The following is a 26,263-nucleotide window of genomic DNA, read 5'->3' as shown; positions in this document are numbered from 1 at the left end:
TGGGATGTCGGGCCTACACAAGACTATTTTCAACAGATAGATTTTTGTGTCACAACAGTCTGGAGACACTACTGTTTTTCTTTAAGGAAAATATACCAAAAGCTGAATAATAGAGATTTTTTACCGTGTGATGGCAAAACCACAGTTATTGTTTACTGGGGTATACCACACTTTTTTAAATAGAGATATTTGCGGCTGAACAGTGAGCGACACACTCAAACTGCTTTATTTTTAGATACCAAAGGCCCAAAACTGGATATTACAGCGATTTGACCCATGGAACTGCGAAACCACTTTGGGATGTCGGGCCTACACAAGACTATTTTCAACAGATAAATTTTTGTGTCACAACAGTCAGGAGACACTACTGTTTTTCTTTGCGGAAAAAGATACCAAAAGCTCAATAATAGAGATTTTTTACCGTGGGATGGCAAAACCACAGTTTTTGCTTACTGAGGTATACCACACTTTTTTAAATAGAGATATTTGCGGCTAAACAGTGAGCGACACACTCAAACTGCTTTTTTTTTAGATACCAAAGGCCCAAAACTGGATAGTACAGCGATTTGACCCGTGGAACTGCGAAACCACACTGGGATGTCGGGCCTACACAAGACTATTTTCAACAGATATATTTTTGTGTCAAAACAGTCTGGAGACACTACTATTTTTCTTTACGGAAAAAACTACCAAAAGCTGAATAATAGAGGTGTTTTACCGTGGGATGGCTAAACCACAGTTATTGTTTACTGGGGTATACCACACTTTTTTAAATAGAGAAATTTGCGGCTGAACAGTGAGAGACACACTCAAACTGCTTTTTTTTTAGATACCAAAGGCCCAAAACTGGATAGTACAGCGATTTGACCCGTGGAACTGCGAAAGCACACTGGGATGTCGGCCCTACACAAGACTATTTTCAACAGATTTATTTTTGTGTAACAACACTCAGGAGACACTACTGTTTTTCTTTAAGGAAAATATACCAAAATCTGAATAATAGAGATTTTTTACCGTGGGATAGCAAAACCACAGTTATTGTTTACTGGGGTATAGCACACTTTTTTAAATAGAGATATTTGCGGCTGAGCAGTGAGCGACACACTCAAACTGCTTTTTTTTTAGATACCAAAGGCCCAAAACTGGATAGTACAGCGATTTGACCCGTGGAACTGCGAAACCACACTGGGATGTCGGGCCTACACAATTCTATTTTCAACAGATATATTTTTGTGTCACAACAGTCAGGATACACTACTGTTTTTCTTTACAGAAAAATCTACCAAAAACTGAATAATAGAGATTTTTACCGTGGGATGGCAAAACCACAGTTATTGTTTACTGGGGTATACCACACTTTTTTAAATAGAGATATTTGCGGCTGAACAGTGAGCGACACACTCAAAATGCTTTTTTTTAAGATACCAAAGGCCCAAAACTGGATAGTACAGCGATTTGACCCGCGGAACTGCGAAACCACACTGGGATTTCGGGCCTACACAAGACTATTTTCAACAGATATATTTTTGTGTCACAACAGTCAGGAGACACTACTGTTTTTCTTTGCGGAAAAAACTACCAAAAGCTGAATAATAGAGATTTTTTACCGTGGGATGGCAAAACCACAGTTTTTGTTTACTGGGGTATACCACACTTTTTTAAATAGAGATATTTGCGGCTGAACAGTGAGCGACACACTCAAACTGCTTTATTTTTAGATACCAAAGGCTCAAAACTGGATAGTACAGTGATTTGATCCGTGGAACTGCGAAACCACACTGGGATGTCGGGCCTACACAAGACTATTTTCAACAGATTTATTTTTGTGTCACAACAGTCAGGAGACACTACTGTTTTTCTTTAAGGAAAATATACCAAAACTTGTATAATAGAGATTTTTTACCGTGGGATAGCAAAACCACAGTTATTGTTTATTGGGGTATACTACACTTTTTTAAATAGAGATATTTGCGGCTGAACAGTGAGCGACACACTCATAGTGCTTTTTTTTTAGATACCAAAGGCCCAAAACTGGATATTACAGCAATTTGAGCCATGGAACTGCGAAACCACACTGGGATGTCGGGCCTACACAAGACTATTTTCAACAGATATATTTTTGTGTCACAACAGTCTGGAGACACTACTCTTTTTCTTTACGGAAAAAACTACCAAAAGCTGAATAATAGAGATTTTTTACCGTGGGATGGCAAAACCACAGTTATTGTTTACTGGGGTATACCACACTTTTTTAAATAGAGATATTTGCGGCTGAACAGTGAGCGACACACTCAAACTGCTTTATTTTTAGATACCAAAGGCTCAAAACTGGATAGTACAGCGATTTGATCCGTGGAACTGCGAAACCACACTGGGATTTCGGGCCTACACAAGACTATTTTCAACAGATTTATTTTTGTGTCACAACAGTCAGGAGACACTACTGTTTTTCTTTAAGGAAAATATACCAAACCTGAGTAATAGAGATTTTTTACCGTGGGATTGCAAAACCACAGTTATTGTTTATTGGGGTATACTACACTTTTTTAAAAAGAGATATTTGCGGCTGAACAGTGAGCGACACACTCAAAGTGCGTTTTTTTTAGATACCAAAGGCCCAAAACTGGATATTACAGCAATTTGACCCATGGAACTGCGAAACCACACTGGGATGTCGGGCCTACACAAGACTATTTTCAACAGATATATTTTTGTGTCACAACAGTCTGGAGACACTACTCTTTTTCTTTACGGAAAAAACTACCAAAAGCTGAATAATAGAGATTTTTTACCGTGGGATGGCAAAACACAGTTATTGTTTACTGGGGTATACCACACTTTTTTAAATAGAGATATTTGCGGCTGAACAGTGAGAGACACACTCAAACTGCTTTTTTTTTAGATACCAAAGTCCCAAAACTGGATATTACAGCGATTTGACCCATGGAACTGTGAAACCACACTGGGATGTCGGGCCTACACAAGACTATTTTCAACAGATATATTTTTGTGTCACAACAGTCAGGAGACACTACTGGTTTTCTTTACGGAAAAATCTACCAAAAGATGAATAATAGAGATTTTTTACCGTGGGATGGCAAAACCACAGTTTTTGTTTACTGGGGTATACCACACTTTTTTAAATACAGATATTTGCAGCTGAACAGTGAGCGACACACTCAAACAGCTTTTTTTTTAGATACCAAAGGCCCAAAACTGGATAGTACAGCGATTTGACCCGTGGAACTGCGAAACCACACTGGGATGTCGGGCCTACACAAGATTATTTTCAACAGATATATTTTTGTGTCACAACAGTCAGGAGACACTACTGTTTTTCTTTAAGGAAAATATACCAAAACCTGAATAATAGAGATTTTTTACCATGGGATAGCAAAACCACAGTTATTGTTTATTGGGGTATACTACACTTTTTTAAATAGAGATATTTACGGCTGAACAGTGAGCGACACACTCAAAGTGCTTTTTTTTAGATACCAAAGGCCCAAAACTGGATATTACAGCGATTTGACCCATGGAACTGCGAAACCACTTTGGGATGTCGGGCCTACACAAGACTATTTTCAACAAATAAATTTTTGTGTCACAACAGTCAGGAGACACTACTGATTTTCTTTGTGGAAAAAGATACCAAAAGCTCAATAATAGAGATTTTTTACTGTGGGATGGCAAAACCACAGTTTTTGCTTACTGGGGTATACCACACTTTTTTAAATAGAGATATTTGCGGCTAAACAGTGAGCGACACACTCAAACTGCTTTTTTTTTAGATACCAAAGGCCCAAAACTGGATAGTACAGCGATTTGACCCGTGGAACTGCGAAACCACACTGGGATGTCGGGCCTACACAAGACTATTTTCAACAGATATATTTTTGTGTCACAACAGTCAGGAGACACTACTGTTTTTCTTTACAAAAAAACTACCAAAAGCTGAATAATAGAGATTTTTTACCAGGTATGGCAAAACCACAGTTACTGTTTACTGGAGTATACCACACTTTTTTAAATACAGATATTTGTGGCTGAACAGTGAGCGACACACTCAAACAGCTTTTTTTTTAGATACCAAAGGCCCAAAACTAGATAGTACAGCGATTTGACCCGTGGAACTGCGAAACCACACTGGGATGTCGGGCCTACAAAAGACTACTTTCAACAGATATATTTTTTTGTCAAAACAGTCTGGAGACACTACTCTTTTTCTTTACGGAAAAAACTACCAAAAGCTGAATAATAGAGATTTTTTACCGTGGGATGGCTAAACCACAGTTATTGTTTACTGGGGTATACCACACTTTTTTAAATAGAGATATTTGCGGCTGAACAGTGAGAGACACACTCAAACTGCTTTTTTTTTAGATACCAAAGGCCCAAAACTGGATAGTACAGCGATTTGACCCGTGGAACTGCGAAAGCACACTGGGATGTCGGCCCTACACAAGACTATTTTCAACAGATTTATTTTTGTGTAACAACAGTCAGGAGACACTACTGTTTTTCTTTAAGGAAAATATACCAAAATCTGAATAATAGAGATTTTTTACCGTGGGATAGCAAAACCACAGTTATTGTTTACTGGGGTATAGCACACTTTTTTAAATAGAGATATTTGCGGCTGAGCAGTGAGCGACACACTCAAACTGCTTTTTTTTAGATACCAAAGGCCCAAAACTGGATAGTACAGCGATTTGACCCGTGGAACTGCGAAACCACACTGGGATGTCGAGCAAACACAATACTATTTTCAACAGATATATTTTTGTGTCACAACAGTCAGGATACACTACTGTTTTTCTTTACAGAAAAATCTACCAAAAACTGAATAATAGAGATTTTTACCGTGGGATGGCAAAACCACAGTTATTGTTTACTGGGGTATACCACACTTTTTTAAATAGAGATATTTGCGGCTGAACAGTGAGCGACACACTCAAATTGCTTTTTTTTAAGATACCAAAGGCCCAAAACTGGATAGTACAGCGATTTGACCCGCGGAACTGCGAAACCACACTGGGATGTCGGGCCTACACAAGACTATTTTCAACAGATATATTTTTGTGTCACAACAGTCAGGAGACACTACTGTTTTTCTTTACGGAAAAAACTACCAAAAGCTGAATAATAGAGATTTTTTACCGTGGGATGGCAAAACCACAGTTATTGTTTACTGGGGTATACCATACTTTTTCAAATAGAGATATTTGCGGCTGAACATTGAGTGACACACGCAAACTGCTTTTTTTTTAGATACCAAAGGCCCAAAACTGGATAGTACAGCGATTTGACCCGTGGAACTGCGAAACCACACTGGGATGTCGGGCCTACACAAGACTATTTTCAACAGATAAATTTTTGTGTCACAGCAGTCAGGAGACACTACTGTTTTTCTTTACAGAAAAAACTACCAAAAGCTGAATAATAGAGATTTTTTACCGTGGGATGGCTAAACCACAGTTATTGTTTACTGGGGTATACCACACTTTTTTAAATAGAAATATTTGCGGCTGAACAGTGAGCGACACACCCAAACTGCTTTTTTTTTAGATACCAAACACCCAAAACTGGATAGTACAGTGATTTGACCCGTGGAACTGCGAAAGCACACTGGGATGTCGGGCCTACACAAGACTATTTTCAACAGATTTATTTTTGTGTCACAACAGTCAGGAGACACTACTGTTTTTCTTTAAGGAAAATATACCAAAATCTGAATAATAGAGATTTTTTACCGTGGGATAGCAAAACCACAGTTATTGTTTACTGGGGTATAGCACACTTTTTTAAATAGAGATATTTGCGGCTGAGCAGTGAGCGACACACTCAAACTGCTTTTGTTTTAGATACCAAAGGCCCAAAACTGGATATTACAGCGATTTGACCCATGGAACTGGGAAACCACACTGTGATGTCGGGCCTACACAAGACTATTTTCAACAGATATATTTTTGTGTCACAACAGTCAGGAGACACTACTGGTTTTCTTTACGGAAAAATCTACCAAAAGCTGAATAATAGAGATTTTTTACCGTGGGATGGCTAAACCACAGTTATTGTTTACTGGGGTATACCACACTTTTTTAAATAGAGATATTTGCGGCTGAACAGTGAGCGACACACCCAAACTGCTTTTTTTTTAGATACCAAACGCCCAAAACTGGATAGTACAGTGATTTGACCCGTGGAACTGCGAAACCACACTGGGATGTCGGGCCTACACAAGACTATTTTCAACAGATATATTTTTGTGTCACAACAGTCAGGAGACACTACTGTTTTTCTTTACAGAAAAAACTACCAAAAGCTGAATAATAGAGATTTTTTACCGTGGGATGGCTAAACCACAGTTATTGTTTATTGGGGTATACCACACTTTTTTAAATAGAAATATTTGCGGCTGAACAGTGAGCGACACACCCAAACTGCTTTTTTTTTAGATACCAAACACCCAAAACTGGATAGTACAGTGATTTGACCCGTGGAACTGCGAAAGCACACTGGGATGTCGGGCCTACACAAGACTATTTTCAACAGATTTATTTTTGTGTCACAACAGTCAGGAGACACTACTGTTTTTCTTTAAGGAAAATATACCAAAATCTGAATAATAGAGATTTTTTACCGTGGGATAGCAAAACCACAGTTATTGTTTACTGGGGTATAGCACACTTTTTTAAATAGAGATATTTGCGGCTGAGCAGTGAGCGACACACTCAAACTGCTTTTGTTTTAGATACCAAAGGCCCAAAACTGGATATTACAGTGATTTGACCCATGGAACTGGGAAACCACACTGTGATGTCGGGCCTACACAAGACTATTTTCAACAGATATATTTTTGTGTCACAACAGTCAGGAGACACTACTGGTTTTCTTTACGGAAAAATCTACCAAAAGCTGAATAATAGAGATTTTTTACCGTGGGATGGCTAAACCACAGTTATTGTTTACTGGGGTATACCACACTTTTTTAAATAGAGATATTTGCGGCTGAACAGTGAGCGACACACCCAAACTGCTTTTTTTTTAGATACCAAACGCCCAAAACTGGATAGTACAGTGATTTGACCCGTGGAACTGCGAAACCACACTGGGATGTCGGGCCTACACAAGACTATTTTCAACAGATATATTTTTGTGTCACAACAGTCAGGAGACACTACTGTTTTTCTTTACGGAAAAAACTACCAAAAGCTGAATAATAGAGATTTTTTACCGTGGGATGGCAAAACCACTGTTATTGTTTACTGGGGTATACCATACTTTTTCAAATAGAGATATTTGCGGCTGAACATTGAGTGACACACGCAAACTGCTTTTTTTTTAGATACCAAAGGCCCAAAACTGGATAGTACAGCGATTTGACCCGTGGAACTGCGAAACCACACTGGGATGTCGGGCCTACACAAGACTATTTTCAACAGATAAATTTTTGTGTCACAGCAGTCAGGAGACACTACTGTTTTTCTTTACAGAAAAAACTACCAAAAGCTGAATAATAGAGATTTTTTACCGTGGGATGGCTAAACCACAGTTATTGTTTACTGGGGTATACCACACTTTTTTAAATAGAAATATTTGCGGCTGAACAGTGAGCGACACACCCAAACTGCTTTTTTTTTAGATACCAAACACCCAAAACTGGATAGTACAGTGATTTGACCCGTGGAACTGCGAAAGCACACTGGGATGTCGGGCCTACACAAGACTATTTTCAACAGATTTATTTTTGTGTCACAACAGTCAGGAGACACTACTGTTTTTCTTTAAGGAAAATATACCAAAATCTGAATAATAGAGATTTTTTACCGTGGGATAGCAAAACCACAGTTATTGTTTACTGGGGTATAGCACACTTTTTTAAATAGAGATATTTGCGGCTGAGCAGTGAGCGACACACTCAAACTGCTTTTGTTTTAGATACCAAAGGCCCAAAACTGGATATTACAGCGATTTGACCCATGGAACTGGGAAACCACACTGTGATGTCGGGCCTACACAAGACTATTTTCAACAGATATATTTTTGTGTCACAACAGTCAGGAGACACTACTGGTTTTCTTTACGGAAAAATCTACCAAAAGCTGAATAATAGAGATTTTTTACCGTGGGATGGCTAAACCACAGTTATTGTTTACTGGGGTATACCACACTTTTTTAAATAGAGATATTTGCGGCTGAACAGTGAGCGACACACCCAAACTGCTTTTTTTTTAGATACCAAACGCCCAAAACTGGATAGTACAGTGATTTGACCCGTGGAACTGCGAAACCACACTGGGATGTCGGGCCTACACAAGACTATTTTCAACAGATATATTTTTGTGTCACAACAGTCAGGAGACACTACTGTTTTTCTTTACGGAAAAAACTACCAAAAGCTGAATAATAGAGATTTTTTACCGTGGGATGGCAAAACCACAGTTATTGTTTACTGGGGTATACCATACTTTTTCAAATAGAGATATTTGCGGCTGAACATTGAGTGACACACGCAAACTGCTTTTTTTTTAGATACCAAAGGCCCAAAACTGGATAGTACAGCGATTTGACCCGTGGAACTGCGAAACCACACTGGGATGTCGCGCCTACACAAGACTATTTTCAACAGATATATTTTTGTGTCACAACAGTCAGGAGTCACTACTGTTTTTCTTTACGGAAAACATATCAAAACCTGAATAATAGAGATTTTTTACCATGGGATGGCAAAACCATAGATATTGTTTACTGGGGTATACCACACTTTTTTAAATAGAGATATTTGTGGCTGAACAGTGAGCGACACACTCAAACTGCTTTTTTTTTAGATACCAAAGGCCCAAAACTGGATAGTACAGCGATTTGACCCGTGGAACTGCGAAACCACACTGGGATGTCGGGTCTACACAAGACTATTTTCAACAGATATATTTTTGTGTCACAACAGTCTGGAGACACTACTCTTTTTCTTTACGGAAAAAACTACCAAAAGCTGAATAATAGAGATTTTTTACCGTGGGATGGCAAAACCACAGTTATTGTTTACTGGGGTATACCACACTTTTTTAAATAGAGATATTTGCGGCTGAACAGTGAGAGACACACTCAAACTGCTTTTTTTTTAGATACCAAAGGCCCAAAACTGGATAGTACAGTGATTTGACCCTTGGAACTGCGAAACCACACTGGGATGTCGGGCCTACACAAGACTATTTTCAACAGATATATTTTTGTGTCACAACAGTCAGGAGACACTACTGTTTTTCTTTACGGAAAAAACTACCAAAAGCTGAATAATAGAGATTTTTTACCGTGGGATGGCAAAACCACAGTTATTGTTCACTGGGGTATACCATACTTTTTCAAATAGAGATATTTGCGGCTGAACATTGAGCGACACACGCAAACTGGTTTTTTTTTTAGATACCAAAGGCCCAAAACTGGATAGTACAGCGATTTGACCCGTGGAACTGCGAAACCACACTGGGATGTCGGGCCTACACAAGACTATTTTCAACAGATATATTTTTGTGTCACAACAGTCAGGAGTCACTACTGTTTTTCTTTACGGAAAATATATCAAAACCTGAATAATAGAGATTTTTTACCATGGGAAGGCAAAACTATAGTTATTGTTTACTGGGGTATACCACACTTTTTTAAATAGAGATACAGTACAGACCAAAAGTTTGGACACACCATCTCATTTAAAGGTTTTTCTGTATTTTCATGACCATGAAAAATGTACATTCACACTGAAGGCATCAAAACTATGAATTAACACATGTGGAATTATATACTTAACAAAAAAGTGTGAAACAACTGAAAATATGTCTTATATCCTAGGTTCTTCAAAGTAGCCACATATTGCTTTGATTACTGCTTTGCACACTCTTGGCATTCTCTTGATGAGCTTCAAGAGGTAGTCACCGGAAATGGTCTTCCAACAATCTTGAAGAAGTTCCCAGAGATGCTTAGCACTTGTTGGCCCTTTTGCCTTCACTCTGCGGTCCAGCTCACCCCAAACCATCTCGATTGGGTTCAGGTCTGGTGACTGTGGAGGCCAGGTCATCTGGCGTAGCACCCCATCACTCTCCTTCTTGGTCAGATAGCCCTTACACAGCCTGGAGGTGTGTTTGGGGTCATTGTCCTGTTGAAAAATAAATGATGGTCCAACTAAACGCAAACCGGATAGAATAGCATGCCGCTGCAAGATGCTGTGGTAGCCATGCTGGTTCAGTATGCCTTCAATTTTGAGTAAATCCCCAACAGTGTCACCAGCAAAGCACCCCCACACCATCACACCTCCTCCTCCATGCTTCACGGTGGGAACCAAGCATGTAGAGTCCATCCGTTCACCTTTTCTGCGTCGCACAAAGACACGGTGGTTGGAACCAAAGATCTCAAATTTGGACTCATCAGACAAAAGCACAGATTTCCACTGGTCTAATGTCCATTTCTTGTGTTCTTTAGCCCAAACAAGTCTCTTCTGCTTGTTGCCTGTCCTTAGCAGTGGTTTCCTAGCAGCTATTTTACCATGAAGGCCGGCTGCACAAAGTCTCCTCTTAACAGTTGTTGTAGAGATGTGTCTGCTGCTAGAACTCTGTGTGGCATTGATCTGGTTTCTAATCTGAGCTGCTGTTAACCTGTGATTTCTGAGGCTGGTGACTCGGATAAACTTATCCTCAGAAGCAGAGGTGACTCTTGGTCTTCCTTTCCTGGGGTGGTCCTCATGTGATCAAGTTTCTTTGTAGCGCTTGATGGTTTTTGCAACTGCACTTGGGGACACTTTCATAGTTTGCCTAGTTTTTGGGACTGACTGACCTTCATTTCTTAAAGTAATGATGGCCACGCGTTTTTCTTTACTTAGCTGCTTTTTTCTTGCCATAATACAAATTCTAACAGTCTATTCAGTAGGACTATCAGCTGTGTATCCACCTGACTTCTGCACAACACAACTGATGGTCCCAACCCCATTTATAAGGCAAGAAATCCCACTTATTAAACCTGACAGGGCACGCCTGTGAAGTGAAAACCATTTCCGGTGACTACCTCTTGAAGCTCATCAAGAGAATGCCAAGAGTGTGCAATGCAGTCATCAAAGCAAAAGGTGGCTACTTTGAAAAACCTAGAATATAAGACATATTTTCAGTTGTTTCACACTTTTTTGTTAAGTATATAATTCCACATGTGTTAATTCATAGTTTTGATGCCTTCAGTGTGAATGTACAATTTTCAAAGTCATGAAAATACAGAAAAATCTTTAAATGAGAAAGTGTGTCCAAACTTTTGGTCTGTACTGTATTTGTGGCAGAACAGTGAGCGACACACTCAAACTGCTTTTTTTTTAGATACCAAAGGCCCAAAACTGGATAGTACAGCGATTTGGCCCGTGGAACTGCGAAACCTCACTGGGATGTCGGGCCTACACAAGACTATTTTCAACAGATATATTTTTGTGTCACAACAGTCAGGAGACACTACTGTTTTTCTTTACGGAAAAAAACTACCAAAAGCTGAATAATAGAGATTTTTTCCCTTGGGATGGCAAAACCACAGTTATTGTTTACTGGGATATACCACACTTTTTTAAATAGAGATATTTGCGGCTGAACAGTGAGCGACACACTCAAACTGCTTTTTTTTTAGATACCAAAGGCCCAAAACTGGATAGTACAGCGATTTGACGCGTGGAACTGCGAAACCACACTGGGATGTCGGGCCTACACAAGACTATTTTCAACAGATATATTTTTGTGTCACAACAGTCAGGAGACACTATTGTTTTTCTTTACGGAAAAAACTACCAAAAGCTGAATAATAGAGATTTTTTACCGTGGGATGGCAAAATCACAGTTTTTGTTTACGGGGGTATACCACACTTTTTTAAATAGAGATATTTGCAGCTAAACAGTGAGCGACACACTCAAACAGCTTTTTTTTTAGATACCAAAGGCCCAAAACTGGATAGTACAGCGATTTGACCCGTGGAACTGCGAAACCACACTGGGATGTGGGGCCTACACAAGACTATTTTCAACAGATATATTTTTGTGTCACAACAGTCAGGAGACACTACTGTTTTTCTTTACGGAAAAAACTACCAAAAGCTGAATAATAGAGATTTTTTACTAGGGTATGGCAAAACCACAGTTATTGTTTACGGGGGTATACCACACTTTTTTAAATACAGGTATTTGTGGCTGAACAGTGAGCGACACACTCAAACACCTTTTTTTTTAGATACCAAAGGCCCAAAACTGGATAGTACAGCGATTTGACCCGTGGAACTGCGAAACCACACTGGGATGTCGGGCCTACACAAAAATATTTTCAACAGATATATTTTGGTGTCACATCAGTCAGGAGACACTACTGTTTTTCTTTACGGAAAATATACCAAAACCTGAATAATAGAGATTTTTTACTGTGGGATAGCAAAACCACAGTTATTGTTTACTGGAGTATACCACACTTTTTTAAATAGAGATATTTGCGGCTGAACAGTGAGCGACACACTCAAACTGCTTTTTTTTTAGATACCAAAGGCCCAAAACTGGATAGTACAGCGATTTGACCCGTGGAACTGCGAAACCACACTGGGATGTCGGGCCTACACAAGACTATTTTCAACAGATATATTTTTGTGTCACAACAGTCAGGAGACACTACTGTTTTTCTATACGGAAAAAATTACCAAAAGCTGAATAATAGAGATTTTTTACCTTGGGATGGAAAAACCACAGTTATTGTTTACTGGGATATACCACACGTTTTTAAATAGAGATATTTGCGGCTGAACAGTGAGCGACACACTCAAACTGCTTTTTTTTTAGATACCAAAGGCCCAAAACTGGATAGTACAGCGATTTGACCCGTGGAACTGCGAAACCACACTGGGATGTCGGGCCTACACAAGACTATTTTCAACAGATATATTTTTGTGTCACAACAGTCTGGAGACACTACTCTTTTTCTTTACGGAAAAAACTACCAAAAGCTGAATAATAGAGATTTTTTACCGTGGGATGGCAAAACCACAGTTATTGTTTACTGGGGTATACCACACTTTTTTAAATAGAGATATTTGCGGCAGAACAGTGAGAGACACACTCAAACTGCTTTTTTTTTAGATACCAAAGGCCCAAAACTGGATAGTACAGCGATTTGACCCGTGGAACTGCGAAAGCACACTGGGATGTCGGGCCTACACAAGACTATTTTCAACAGGTTTATTTTTGTGTAACAACAGTCAGGAGACACTACTGTTTTTCTTTACGGAAAAAACTACCAAAAGCTGAATAATAGAGATTTTTTACCGTGGGATGGCAAAATCACAGTTTTTGTTTACTGGGGTATACCACACTTTTTTAAATAGAGATATTTGCAGCTAAACAGTGAGCGACACACTCAAACAGCTTTTTTTTTAGATACCAAAGGCCCAAAACTGGATAGTACAGCGATTTGACCCGTGGAACTGCGAAACCACACTGGGATGTGGGGCCTACACAAGACTATTTTCAACAGATATATTTTTGTGTCACAACAGTCAGGAGACACTACTGTTTTTCTTTACGGAAAAAACTACCAAAAGCTGAATAATAGAGATTTTTTACTAGGGTATGGCAAAACCACAGTTATTGTTTACGGGGGTATACCACACTTTTTTAAATACAGATATTTGTGGCTGAACAGTGAGCGACACACTCAAACACCTTTTTTTTTAGATACCAAAGGCCCAAAACTGGATAGTACAGCGATTTGACCCGTGGAACTGCGAAACCACACTGGGATGTCAAGCCTACCCAAGACTATTTTCAACAGATATATTTTTGTGTCACAACAGTCTGGAGACACTACTCTTTTTCTTTACGGAAAAAACTACCAAAAGCTGAATAATAGAGATTTTTTACCGTGGGATGGCAAAACCACATTTATTGTTTACTGGGGTATACCACACTTTTTTAAATAGAGATATTTGCGGCTGAACAGTGAGAGACACACTCAAACTGCTTTTTTTTTAGATACCAAAGGCCCAAAACTGGATACTACAGCGATTTGACCCGTGGAACTGCGAAAGCACACTGGGATGTCGGGCCCACACAAGACTATTTTCAACAGATTTATTTTTGTGTAACAACAGTCAGGAGACACTACTGTTTTTCTTTAAGGAAAATATACCAAAATCTGAATAATAGAGATTTTTTACCGTGGGAAAGGAAAACCACAGTTATGGTTTACTGGGGTATAGCACACTTTTTTAAATAGAGATATTTGCGGCTGAGCAGTGAGCGACACACTCAAACTGCTTTTTTTTAGATACCAAAGGCCCAAAACTGGATAGTACAGCGATTTGACCCGTGGAACTGCGAAACCACACTTGGATGTCGGGCCTACACAAGACTATTTTCAACAGATATATTTTTGTGTCACAACAGTCAGGAGACACTACTGTTTTTCTTTACTGAAAAATCTACCAAAAGCTGAATAATAGAGATTTTTACCGTGGGATGGGAAAACCACAGTTATTGTTTACTGGGGTATACCACACTTTTTTAAATAGAGATATTTGCGGCTAAACAGTGAGCGACACACTCAAACTGCTTTTTTTTTAGATACCAAAGGTCCAAAACTGGATAGTACAGCGATTTGACCCGTGGAACTGCGAAACCACACTGGGATGTCGGGCCTACACAAGACTATTTTCAACAGATAAATTTTTGTGTCACAGCAGTCAGGAGACACTACTGTTTTTCTTTACGGAAAAAACTACCAAAAGCTGAATAATAGAGATTTTTTACCGTGGGATGGCTAAACCACAGTTATTGTTTACTGGGGTATACCAAACTTTTTTAAATAGAGATATTTGCGGCTGAACAGTGAGCTACACACTCAAACTTCTTTTTTTTAGATACCAAAGGCCCAAAACTGGATAGTACAGCGATTTGACCCATGGAACTGCGAAACCACACTGGGATGTCAGGCCTACACAAGACTGTTTTCAACAGATATATTTTTGTGTCACAACAGTCAGGAGACAATACTATTTTTCTTTACGGAAAAAACTGCCAAAAGCAGAATAAAAGAGATTTTTTACCAGGGTATGGCAAAACCACAGTTATTGTTTACTGGGGTATACCACACTTTTTTAAATAGAGATATTTGCGGCTGAACAGTGAGCAACACACTCTAAGTGCTTTTTTTTTTAGATACCAAAGGCCCAAAACTGGATAGTACAGCGATTTGACCCATGGAACTGCGAAACCACACTGGGATGTCGGGCCTACACAAGACTATTTTCAACAGATATATTTTTGTGTCACAACAGTCAGGAGACACTACTATTTTTCTTTACTGAAAAAACTACCAAAAGCTGAATAATAGAGATTTTTTACCGTGGGATGGCAAAACCACAGTTATTGTTTACTGGGGTATACCACACTTTTTTAAATAGAGATATTTGCGGCTGAACAGTGAGCGACACACTCAAACTGCTATTTTTTTAGATACCAAAGGCCCAAAACTGGATAGTACAGTGATTTGACCCGTGGAACTGCGAAACCACACTGGGATGTCGGGCCTACACAAGACTATTTTCAACAGATATATTTTTGTGTTACAACAGTCAGTAGACACTACTGTTTTTCTTTACGGAAAAAACTGCCAAAAGCAGAATAAAAGAGATTTTTTACCAGGGTATGGCAAAACCACAGTTATTGTTTACTGGGGTATACCACACTTTTTTAAATAGAGATATTTGCGGCTGAACAGTGAGCGACACACCCAAACTGCTTTTTTTTTAGATACTAAACGCCTAAAACTGGATAGTACAGTGATTTGACCCGTGGAACTGCGAAACCACACTGGGATGTTGGGCCTACACAAGACTATTTTCAACAGATATATTTTTGTGTCACAACAGTCAGGGACCCTGCTATTTTTCTTTACGGAAAAAACTACCAAAAGCTGAATAATAGAGATTTTTTACCGTGGGATGGCAAAACCACAGTTATTGTTTACTGGGGTATACCACACTTTTTTAAATAGAGATATTTGCGGCTGAACAGTGAGCGACACACTCAAACTGCTTTTTTTAGATACCAAAGGCGCAAAACTGGATAGTACAGCGATTTGACCCGTGGAACTGCGAAACCACACTGGGATGTCGGGCCTACACAAGACTATTTTCAACAGATATATTTTTGTGTCACAACAGTCAGGAGACACTAGTGTTTTTCTTTACGGAAAATATATCAAAACCTGAATAATAGAGATTTTTTACCGTGGGATGGCAAAACCATAGTTATTGTTTACGGGGGTATACCACACTTTTTTAAATAGAGATATTAGCGGCTGAACAGTGAGCGACACACTCAAACTGCTTTTTTTTAGATACCAAAGGCCCAAAACTGGATAGTACAGCTATTTGACCCATGGAACTGCGAAACCACACTGGGATGTCGGGCCTACACAAGACTATTTTCAACAGATATATTTTTGTGTCACAACAGTCAGGAGACACTACTGTTTTTCTTTACGGAAAAAACTACCAAAAGCTGAATAATAGAGATTTTTTACAATGAGATGGCAAAACCACAGTTATTGTTTACTGGGGTATACCACACTTTTTTAAATAGAGATATTTGCGGCTGAACAGTGAGCGACACACTCAAACTGCTTTTTTTAGATACCAAAGGCCCAAAACTGGATAGTACAGCGATATAACCCGTGCAACTGCGAAACCACACTGGGATGTCGGGCCTACACAAAAATATTTTCAACAGATATATTTTGGTGTCACATCAGTCAGGAGACACTACTGTTTTTCTTTACGGAAAATATACCAAAAACTGAATAATAGAGATTTTTTACTGTGGGATAGCAAAACCACAGTTATTGTTTACTGGAGTATACCACACTTTTTTAAATAGAGATATTTGCGGCTGAACAGTGAGCGACACACTCAAACTGCTTTTTTTTTAGATACCAAAGGCCCAAAACTGGATAGTACAGCGATTTGACCCGTGGAACTGCGAAACCACACTGGGATGTCGGGCCTACACAAGAATATTTTCAACAGATATATTTTTGTGTCACAACAGTCAGGAGACACTACTGTTTTTCTTTACGGAAAAAACTACCAAAAGCTGAATAATAGAGATTTTTTACCTTGGGATGGCAAAACCACAGTTATTGTTTACTGGGATATACCACACGTTTTTAAATAGAGATATTTGCGGCTGAACAGTGAGCGACACACTCAAACTGCTTTTTTTTTAGATACCAAAGGCCCAAAACTGGATAGTACAGCGATTTGACCCGTGGAACTGCGAAACCACACTGGGATGTCGGGCCTACACAAGACTATTTTCAACAGATATATTTTTGTGTCACAACAGTCAGGAGACACTACTGTTTTTCTTTGCGGAAAAAACTACCAAAAGCTGAAAAATAGAGATTTTTTACTAGGGTATGGCAAAACCACAGTTATTGTTTACTGGGGTATACCACACTTTTTTAAATACAGATATTTGTGGCTGAACAGTGAGCGACACACTCAAACACCTTTTTTTTTAGATACCAAAGGCCCAAAACTGGATAGTACAGCGATTTGACCCGTGGAACTGCGAAACCACACTGGGATGTCGGGCCTACACAAGACTATTTTCAACAGATATATTTTTGTGTCACAACAGTCTGGAGACACTACTCTTTTTCTTTACGGAAAAAACTACCAAAAGCTGAATAATAGAGATTTTTTACCGTGGGATGGCAAAACCACAGTTATTGTTTACTGGGGTATACCACACTTTTTTAAATAGAGATATTTGCGGCTGAACAGTGAGAGACACACTCAAACTGCTTTTTTTTTAGATACCAAAGGCCCAAAACTGGATAGTACAGCGATTTGACCCGTGGAACTGCGAAAGCACACTGGGATGTCGGGCCTACACAAGACTATTTTCAACAGGTTTATTTTTGTGTAACAACAGTCAGGAGACACTACTGTTTTTCTTTAAGGAAAATATACCAAAATCTGAATAATAGAGATTTTTTACCGTGGGAAAGGAAAACCACAGTTATTGTTTACTGGGGTATAGCACACTTTTTTAAATAGAGATATTTGCGTCTGAGCAGTGAGCGACACACTCAAACTGCTTTTTTTTAGATACCAAAGGCCCAAAACTGGATAGTACAGCGATTTGACCCGTGGAACTGCGAAACCACACTTGGATGTCGGGCCTACACAAGACTATTTTCAACAGATATATTTTTGTGTCACAACAGTCAGGAGACACTACTGTTTTTCTTTACTGAAAAATCTACCAAAAGCTGAATAATAGAGATTTTTACCGTGGGATGGGAAAACCACAGTTATTGTTTACTGGGGTATACCACACTTTTTTAAATAGAGATATTTGCGGCTAAACAGTGAGCGACACACTCAAACTGCTTTTTTTTTAGATACCAAAGGTCCAAAACTGGATAGTACAACGATTTGACCCATGGAACTGCGAAACCACACTGGGATGTCGGGCCTACACAAGACTATTTTCAACAGATAAATTTTTGTGTCACAGCAGTCAGAAGACACTACTGTTTTTCTTTACGGAAAAAACTACCAAAAGCTGAATAATAGAGATTTTTTACCGTGGGATGGCTAAACCACAGTTATTGTTTACTGGGGTATACCAAACTTTTTTAAATAGAGAAATTTCGGCTGAACAGTGAGCTACACACTCAAACTTCTTTTTTTTAGATACCAAAGGCCCAAAACTGGATAGTACAGCGATTTGACCCATGGAACTGCGAAACCACACTGGGATGTCAGGCCTACACAAGACTGTTTTCAACAGATATATTTTTGTGTCACAACAGTCAGGAGACAATACGGTTTTTCTTTACGGAAAAAACTGCCAAACGCAGAATAAAAGAGATTTTTTACCAGGGTATGGCAAAACCACAGTTATTGTTTACTGGGGTATACCACACTTTTTTAAATAGAGATATTTGCGGCTGAACAGTGAGCGACACACCCAAACTGCTTTTTTTTTAGATACTAAACGCCTAAAACTGGATAGTACAGTGATTTGACCCGTGGAACTGCGAAACCACACTGGGATGTCGGGCCTACACAAGACTATTTTCAACAGATATATTTTTGTGTCACAACAGTCAGGAGACACTACTGTTTTTCTTTACGGAAAAAACTACCAAAAGCTGAATAATAGAGATTTTTTACCGTGGGATGGCAAAACCACAGTTATTGTTTACTGGCGTATACCACACTTTTTTAAATAGAGATATTTGCGGCTGAACATTGAGCGACACACGCAAACTGCTTTTTTTTTTTAGATACCAAAGGCCCAAAACTGGATAGTACAGCGATTTGACCCGTGGAACTGCGAAACCACACTGGGATGTCGGGCCTACACAAGACTATTTTCAACAGATATATTTTTGTGTTACAACAGTCAGTAGACACTACTGTTTTTCTTTACGGAAAAAACTGCCAAAAGCAGAATAAAAGAGATTTTTTACCAGGGTATGGCAAAACCACAGTTATTGTTTACTGGGGTATACCACACTTTTTTAAATAGAGATATTTGCGGCTGAACAGTGAGCGACACACCCAAACTGCTTTTTTTTTAGATACTAAACGCCTAAAACTGGATAGTACATTGATTTGACCCGTGGAACTGCGAAACCACACTGGGATGTCGGGCCTACACAAGACTATTTTCAACAGATATATTTTTGTGTCACAACAGTCAGGAGACACTAGTGTTTTTCTTTACGGAAAATATATCAAAACCTGAATAATAGAGATTTTTTACCGTGGGATGGCAAAACCATAGTTATTGTTTACGGGGGTATACCACACTTTTTTAAATAGAGATATTAGCGGCTGAACAGTGAGCGACACACTCAAACTGCTTTTTTTTAGATACCAAAGGCCCAAAACTGGAAAGTACAGCTATTTGACCCATGGAACTGCGAAACCACACTGGGATGTCGGGCCTACACAAGACTATTTTCAACAGATATATTTTTGTGTCACAACAGTCAGGAGACACTACTGTTTTTCTTTACGGAAAAAACTACCAAAAGCTGAATAATAAAGATTTTTTACAATGAGATGGCAAAACCACAGTTATTGTTTACTGGGGTATACCACACTTTTTTAAATAGAGATATTTGCGGCTGAACAGTGAGCGACACACTCAAACTGCTTTTTTTAGATACCAAAGGCCCAAAACTGGATAGTACAGCGATATAACCCGTGCAACTGCGAAACCACACGGGGATGTCGGGCCTACACAAAAATATTTTCAACAGATATATTTTGGTGTCACATCAGTCAGGAGACACTACTGTTTTTCTTTACGGAAAATATACCAAAACCTGAATAATAGAGATTTTTTACTGTGGGATAGCAAAACCACAGTTATTGTTTACTGGAGTATACCACACTTTTTTAAATAGAGATATTTGCGGCTGAACAGTGAGCGACACACTCAAACTGCTTTTTTTTTAGATACCAAAGGCCCAAAACTGGATAGTACAGCGATTTGACCCGTGGAACTGCGAAACCACACTGGGATGTCGGGCCTACACAAGACTATTTTCAACAGATATATTTTTGTGTCACAACAGTCAGGAGACACTACTGTTTTTCTTTACGGAAAAAACTACCAATAGCTGAAAAATAGAGATTTTTTACTAGGGTATGGCAAAACCACAGTTATTGTTTACTGGGGTATACCACACTTTTTTAAATAGAGATATTTGCGGCTGAACAGTGAGCGACACACTCAAACACCTTTTTTTTTAGATACCAAAGGCCCAAAACTGGATAGTACAGCGATTTGACCCGTGGAACTGCGAAACCACACTGGGATGTCGGGCCTACACAAGACTATTTTCAACAGATATATTTTTGTGTCACAACAGTCTGGAGACACTACTCTTTTTCTTTACGGAAAAAACTACCAAAAGCTGAATAATAGAGATTTTTTACCTTGGGATGGCAAAACCACAGTAATTGTTTACTGGGGTATACCACACTTTTTTAAATAGAGATATTTGCGGCTGAACAGTGAGAGACACACTCAAACTGCTTTTTTTTTAGATACCAAAGGCCCAAAACTGGATAGTACAGCGATTTGACCCGTGGAACTGCGAAAGCACACTGGGATGTCTGGCCTACACAAGAATATTTTCAACAGGTTTATTTTTGTGTAACAACAGTCAGGAGACACTACTGTTTTTCTTTAAGGAAAATATACCAAAATCTGAATAATAGAGATTTTTTACCGTGGGAAAGGAAAACCACAGTTATTGTTTACTGGGGTATAGCACACTTTTTTAAATAGAGATATTTGCGGCTGAGCAGTGAGCGACACACTCAAACTGCTTTTTTTTAGATACCAAAGGCCCAAAACTGGATAGTACAGCGATTTGACCCGTGGAACTGCGAAATCACACTTGGATGTCGGGCCTACACAAGACTATTTTCAACAGATATATTTTTGTGTCACAACAGTCAGGAGACACTACTGTTTTTCTTTACTGAAAAATCTACCAAAAGCTGAATAATAGAGATTTTTACCGTGGAATGGGAAAACCACAGTTATTGTTTACTGGGGTATACCACACTTTTTTAAATAGAGATATTTGCGGCTAAACAGTGAGCGACACACTCAAACTGCTTTTTTTTTAGATACCAAAGGTCCAAAACTGGATAGTACAGCGATTTGACCCGTGGAACTGCGAAACCACACTGGGATGTCGGGCCTACACAAGACTATTTTCAACAGATATATTTTTGTGTCACAACAGTCTGGAGACACTACTCTTTTTCTTTACGGAAAAAACTACCAAAAGCTGAATAATAGAGATTTTTTACCGTGGGATGGCAAAACCACAGTTATTGTTTACTGGGGTATACCACACTTTTTTAAATAGAGATATTTGCGGCTGAACAGTGAGAGACACACTCAAACTGCTTTTTTTTTAGATACCAAAGGCCCAAAACTGGATAGTACAGCGATTTGACCCGTGGAACTGCGAAAGCACACTGGGATGTCTGGCCTACACAAGAATATTTTCAACAGGTTTATTTTTGTGTAACAACAGTCAGGAGACACTACTGTTTTTCTTTAAGGAAAATATACCAAAATCTGAATAATAGAGATTTTTTACCGTGGGAAAGGAAAACCACAGTTATTGTTTACTGGGGTATAGCACACTTTTTTAAATAGAGATATTTGCGGCTGAGCAGTGAGCGACACACTCAAACTGCTTTTTTTTAGATACCAAAGGCCCAAAACTGGATAGTACAGCGATTTGACCCGTGGAACTGCGAAACCACACTTGGATGTCGGGCCTACACAAGACTATTTTCAACAGATATATTTTTGTGTCACAACAGTCAGGAGACACTACTGTTTTTCTTTACTGAAAAATCTACCAAAAGCTGAATAATAGAGATTTTTACCGTGGAATGGGAAAACCACAGTTATTGTTTACTGGGGTATACCACACTTTTTTAAATAGAGATATTTGCGGCTAAACAGTGAGCGACACACTCAAACTGCTTTTTTTTTAGATACCAAAGGTCCAAAACTGGATAGTACAACGATTTGACCCGTGGAACTGCGAAACCACACTGGGATGTCGGGCCTACGCAAGACTATTTTCAACAGATAAATTTTTGTGTCACAGCAGTCAGAAGACACTACTGTTTTTCTTTACGGAAAAAACTACCAAAAGCTGAATAATAGAGATTTTTTACCGTGGGATGGCTAAACCACAGTTATTGTTTACTGGGGTATACCAAACTTTTTTAAATAGAGAAATTTGCGGCTGAACAGTGAGCTACACACTCAAACTTCTTTTTTTTAGATACCAAAGGCCCAAAACTGGATAGTACAGCGATTTGACCCATGGAACTGCGAAACCACACTGGGATGTCAGGCCTACACAAGACTGTTTTCAACAGATATATTTTTGTGTCACAACAGTCAGGAGACAATACTGTTTTTCTTTACGGAAAAAACTGCCAAACGCAGAATAAAAGAGATTTTTTACCAGGGTATGGCAAAACCACAGTTATTGTTTACTGGGGTATACCACACTTTTTTAAATAGAGATATTTGCGGCTGAACAGTGAGCGACACACCCAAACTGCTTTTTTTTTAGATACTAAACGCCTAAAACTGGATAGTACAGTGATTTGACCCGTGGAACTGCGAAACCACACTGGGATGTCGGGCCTACACAAGACTATTTTCAACAGATATATTTTTGTGTCACAACAGTCAGGAGACACTACTGTTTTTCTTTACGAAAAAAACTACCAAAAGCTGAATAATAGAGATTTTTTACCGTGGGATGGCAAAACCACAGTTATTGTTTACTGGCGTATACCACACTTTTTTAAATAGAGATATTTGCGGCTGAACATTGAGCGACACACGCAAACTGCTTTTTTTTTTTAGATACCAAAGGCCCAAAACTGGATAGTACAGCGATTTGACCCGTGGAACTGCGAAACCACACTGGGATGTCGGGCCTACACAAGACTATTTTCAACAGATATATTTTTGTGTCACAACAGTCAGCAGTCACTACTGTTTTTCTTTACGGAAAATATATCAAAACCTGAATAATAGAGATTTTTTACCGTGGGATGGCATAACCACAGTTATTGTTTACTGGGGTATACCACACTTTTTTAAATAGAGATATTTGCGGCTGAACAGTGAGCAACACACTCAAACTGCTTTTTTTTTAGATACCAAAGGCCCAAAACTGGATAGTACAGTGATTTGACCCGTGGAACTGCGAAACCACACTGGGATGTCGGGCCTACACAAGACTATTTTCAACAGATATATTTTTGTGTCACAACAATCAGTAGACACTACTGTTTTTCTTTACGGAAAAAACTACCAAAAGCTGAATAATAGAGATTTTTTACTGTGGGATGGCAAAACCACAGTTATTGTTTACTGGGGTATACCACACTTTTTTAAATAGAGATATTTGCGGCTGAACAGTGAGCGACACACCCATACTGCTTTTTTTTTAGATACAAAACGCCCAAAACTGGATAGTACAGTGATTTGACCCGTGGAACTGCGAAACCACACTGCGATGTCGGGCCTACACAAGACTATTTTCAACAGATATATTTTTGTGTCACAACAGTCAGGAGACACTACTGTTTTTCTTTACGGAAAAAACTACCAAAAGCTGAATAATAGAGATTTTTTACCGTGGGATGGCAAAACCACAGTTATTGTTTACTGGGGTATACCACACTTTTTTAAATAGAGATATTTGCGGCTGAACATTGAGCGACACACGCAAACTGCTTTTTTTTTTTAGATACCAAAGGCCCAAAACTGGATAGTACAGCGATTTGACCCGTGGAACTGCGAAAGCACACTGGGATGTCGGGCCTACACAAGACTATTTTCAACAGATATATTTTTGTGTCACAACAGTCAGGAGTCACTACTGTTTTTCTTTACGGAAAATATATCAAAACCTGAATAATAGAGATTTTTTACCATGGGATGGCAAAACCATAGTTATTGTTTACTGGGGTATACCACACTTTTTTAAATAGAGATATTTGCGGCTAAACAGTGAGCGACACACTCAAAGTGCTTTTGTTTTAGATACCAAAGGCCCAAAACTGGATAGTACAGCAATTTGACCTATGGAACTGCGAAACCACACTGGGATGTCGGGCCTACACAAGACTATTTTCAACAGATATATTTTTGTGTCACAACAGTCAGGAGACTCTACTCTTTTTCTTTACGGAAAAAACTACCAAAAGCTGAATAATAGAGATTTTTTACCGTGGGATGGCAAAACCACAGTTATTGTTTACTGGGGTATACCACACTTTTTTAAATAGAGATATTTGCGGCTGAACAGTGAGCGACACACTCAAACTGCTTTTTTTTTAGATACCAAAGGCCCAAAACTGGATAGTACAGCGATTTGACCCGTGAAGCTGCAAAACCACACTGGGACGTCGGGCCTACACAAGACTATTTTCAACAGATATATTTTTGTGTCACAACAGTCAGGAGACACTACTGTTTTTCTTTATGGAAAAAACTACCAAAAGCTGAATAATAGAGATTTTTTACCGTGGGATGGCAAAACCACACTTATTGTTTACTGTGGTATACCACACTTTTTTAAATAGAGATATTTGCGGCTGAACAGTGAGCGACACACTCAAACTGCTTTTTTTAGATACCAAAGGCCCAAAATTGTATAGTGCAGCGATTTGACCCGTGGAACTGCGAAACCACACTGGGATGTCGGGCCTACACAAAACTGTTTTCAACAGATATATTTTTGTGTCACAACAGTCAGGAGACACTACTGTTTTTCTTTACGGAAAAAACAATTAAAAACTGAATAATAGAGATTTTTTACCGTGGGATAGCAAAACCACACTTATTTTTTACTGGGGTATACCACACTTTTTTAAATAGAGATATTTGCGGCTGAACAGTAAGCAACACACTCAAAGTGGTTTTTTTTTTAGATACCAAAGGCCCAAAACTGGATAGTACAGCAATTTGACCCATGGAACTGCGAAACCACACTGGGATGTCGGGCCTACACAAGACTATTTTCAACAGATATATTTTTGTGTCACAACAGTCAGGAGACACTACTGTTTTTCTTTACGGAAAATATATCAAAACCTGAATAATAGAGATTTTTTACCGTGGGATGGCAAAACCATAGTTATTGTTTACTGGGGTATACCACACTTTTTTAAATAGAGAAATTTGTGGCTGAACAGTGAGCTCACACTCAAACTGCTTTTTTTTTAGATACCAAAGGCCCAAAACTGGATAGTACAGCGATTTGACCCGTAGAACTGCGAAACCACACTGGGATGTCGGGCCTACACAAGACTATTTTCAACAGATATATTTTTGTGTCACAACAGTCAGGAGACACTACTGTTTTTCTTTATGGAAAAAACTACCAAAAGCTGAATAATAGAGATTTTTTACCTTGGGATGGCATAACCACAGTTATTGTTTACTGGGGTATACCACACTTTTTTAAATAGAGATATTTGCGGCTAAACAGTGAGCGACACACTCAAACTGCTTTTTTTTTAGATACCAAAGGCCCAAAACTGGATAGTACAGCGATTTGACCCGTGGAACTGCGAAACCACACTGGGATGTCGGGCCTACACAAGACT

The sequence above is a fragment of the Phyllobates terribilis genome, unplaced genomic scaffold, assembly GCF_046119375.1.
Source record: "Phyllobates terribilis strain yellow unplaced genomic scaffold, ASM4611937v1 Scaffold_4__5_contigs__length_816908805, whole genome shotgun sequence".
NCBI classification, from domain to species: domain Eukaryota; kingdom Metazoa; phylum Chordata; class Amphibia; order Anura; family Dendrobatidae; genus Phyllobates; species Phyllobates terribilis.
The sequence above is the reverse complement of the archived record's forward strand: the minus strand, read 5'-3'. Positions refer to the sequence as shown.